General features: G+C 36.9%; 1 protein-coding gene across 1 annotated transcript in view; it reads left to right on the forward strand.

Annotated features, from left to right (window-relative positions):
* Window positions 1-3,204, forward strand: part of TNIP3 (TNFAIP3 interacting protein 3) — a gene marked incomplete at its 5' end in the record, with an annotated part of 39,612 nt that overhangs the window by 18,364 nt on the left and 18,044 nt on the right. The window lies entirely within an intron of this gene.

Raw genomic sequence — 3,204 nt, forward strand, 5'->3', positions numbered from 1 at the left:
ACAGAAAGCAATCGTACTTTCACTAGAGGACAGTTGAGCTAAGCTGACCCAGCTCTTTTGGTCTTTTAAAATACAACTATGCCTGCTAATATGCATTTTTTTTCATCTCAGTAATTTTAAACTGCTTAGTTCTCACTTTATGGAAGATACTACTACTTGCTTCTAAGTACACTGACCTTTTAACTTTAAGTGCATCGACCTTTTTACTTTGGGCTTCATCTAACTTAGATCTAGTCATCCAGAGTACCTAAAGTAGAGAGTCCAATATGATCCTACTTTGATGTCTGCAGCGTGAAAGTGATGTTGCAATACCGTAATAGTTCGCAACACTATATCCCAAGATTATTTGCTTTCCTGTGGCTGTTTCGTTGTTCATATAGTTAAAGTACAAGTCAAATTTCTGACTTATTTCATAATTTTGCTGCAACGCTGTCTCAATTGTTATTTAAACATAGACTAATAAGCTCTAATGTATTTCCCCTGATAAGAAAATTTGGGTTTTGTGAAAGACATCAGATTAAAGAGTGCTTTACTTCATCCTATTTCTCATGTCTATAAGGCAGTTCTCTTCAAAATTTCTCCCAAACCTAACACACTCTTGTAGTTGGATTAAGAGGTTTCTAGGTGCATGGACTACTTACACTTTTCATAGCTTTGGAAACCAAGATAGTTATTTTTCAGTCATACAGTTCCATATTTTTGATGCTGAAAATTTCAGAAAACCTGTGCTGCTTGTCTTGCAATTTCAGAGTTCTCAGTACTTCTGAATGAATGTTATTTAACACCACGTTAAGTTAAGCTCAGTTTAACTCTGTAAACTGTGAGTTCTCTCTCATTGGTACATCTTCCTTGCTGTTAGCCATCCTGCTGCTGCCACAGTGCTGTACATTATCCTCCTTATTGGAAATACTGTCTTTAGTCTTGCTTTCTTGTGTAATGCCTTCCTTCTTGTACTCGTATTTATAGTGAAAAAAAACCAAACACATTTTTATAGTTGTATGTACATATTTTATAGTTTATTTTGCAACATACAGCTCAGTGTGACTGTCTCTCTTACCCTGCACTTTCATCTAATAGCTACCAAAAGTGGTAGCTTTTATTGGGATGAAATCCTTTCTCCAGTTCCTAAAGGCATTTTAATTTTTCTTCTTGAAATTATTAATCTATCTGTCCCTTGAGCATTTTCCTATACAATTTTTTTCGGCTTTCTTGAGATAAGATTTTTCTAGGGGGTAGGGGAGTGGTTTGTTTGGTTGGGTCTTTTTGTACTTTATCTTTTAATGAAATAGGAATAGCCAAATAATCTGAAAAAAAATGCATACAGGACCAATTATAGAAGGTGCCTAAAAGTTCTTTGTCGTTTCTCAGATTTACTAATTTGAAATTATAAATCTTAGTTACGTATTTAAAATATCTTATTTACTTTTAATTTCAAGTGTCTCACGATCATTTTATTCACCATTGTTTTTTAAAACCAGTGGAACACTGATATCTTCATTTCTTCTGTAAATGATTCTAAAACTGACCTTTTGTCAGTTCAGAGTGATGGGAATTTTGAAAGAAAAATATTCCAGTTATATCTCTGAGTATTAACTTTAGTAGCGTTTAGTCCCCATTTTGTACTTGGGAACCTAAATCTCCTATGATGACATAATTCTCAATAATTTGCTATTGATCTAATAGCAACATTACAAAATTTTACTTCCCCCCCTCCCCCCATGCCGAGCACTTCTCAGAATGACTCTTACAATCTTTCCTCAAAGATTTTGATCTGACTTTAGTATGATCCTAAACTAATTCAGCTTTATTCATGCTGCAGTTTCTTATTTTATTTGAAATAATAAAACGGGGGTTTTATCAGTATTGCTTCCAAATGCAGTTTAAAAAAAAATCCTGACCTTATTTTCCTCTGTTGTTAAACTTTCGAAGATCAAATTTTCTTGATTTTTTTTTTTTAAATCTTTTTTCTCTGTAATTCTGAGATGTAGAACCTCCTCCAAAAATCCCCAAATAAACAAAAATACCTGAAGAATTGCCCAAATGCCTAATATATCTATATCATTATATGATTCTAGGAAGTGAACTGCAAGAAAAATAGTCAATATAGTAACATTTCTTCGAGAATTAGGAGAACCATCAACAACTTATGAATATACATACTTCAAAGGTGCATTGCCATTTGGTAACATCAGAATGGCCGTGGTCAGTAAGATATGTCCTAGTGAAGGAGTTTTAACAGAAGACAGAGCCATATAAAAAGTGGGTGCAGCAGAGGACTGGGAAAATGATAGGTTGTGAAGGAAGCAGGGCACTCAGTTATCTTTGAATTAGGGCATCTGAAGCACTTTCTTTTGAACGTGGGCAAATATTAGAAGAGGTTGACTGTGAAATCACCTTCCTTGGAGGTGCTCACTAGTCAGTTGGCAGGACCTGAGCAACCTCACCTCCCTGGCCCAGCTCTGAGCAGGGGCTTGGACCTCCAGAGGTCCCTTGCCAGCCAAATGAGTCTCGTGATTCTGTGGTTGTCAGCAAGATCAAGAAGTATCCTGCGTGGTCAGGGGGAAGAAGAAAAGCACGTTTTGCTCATCTTTGTCCTCAGCAGTACGCTTAACAAACCACACGCCTGGGAAAGGATCTGGGTTGCAGTCAGCCAGGGACCATAGCATACATACCGCGATATTGTCAGACTTCACTGACTCCTGCTGCTGGTGATCCGTGCCCAATCGAAATGCAAATGTAAAACTTGGTTTTATTATTTGTTTTACTATTTGTGCAGAGCACTGCATTGTCATAACCTAAAAGAGATTAGCAGTGCCTCCAAGGGGCAAAAAGAGGATTAATCACTAAGCTATCTGTTTCTTAATCCTCCTATGTTTATAGACAACCTTATTTATGTGTTGACATAGCACACAAACTTTGCCACTATTACGCCAATTTCTCTTCTGCACAATTCTTAGGGACAGTAGCTCATTGGATAAAAGCCTCCCTTTTCTCTTCTGTGCTCTCCATGGAAAGCACCTTCTTTTTTTTTTTTTTTGTAATTTTTTGTTGGCCTTTTGATAATACTAATCCTTGGGTTACTACTAGTTCTCCTGCTTGGTTATTTCCCTCTCTGTCTCTTACTCCTCCAAATTATCTTCCCTCCTTCCCTCATGGCATGAATAGATTGAGGCCAGCAAGGGAGAGCTGGGGGTCATTAGCAGG

The sequence above is a fragment of the Cariama cristata genome, unplaced genomic scaffold, assembly GCF_000690535.1.
Source record: "Cariama cristata isolate BGI_N322 unplaced genomic scaffold, ASM69053v1 scaffold1653, whole genome shotgun sequence".
Classification (NCBI taxonomy): domain Eukaryota; kingdom Metazoa; phylum Chordata; class Aves; order Cariamiformes; family Cariamidae; genus Cariama; species Cariama cristata.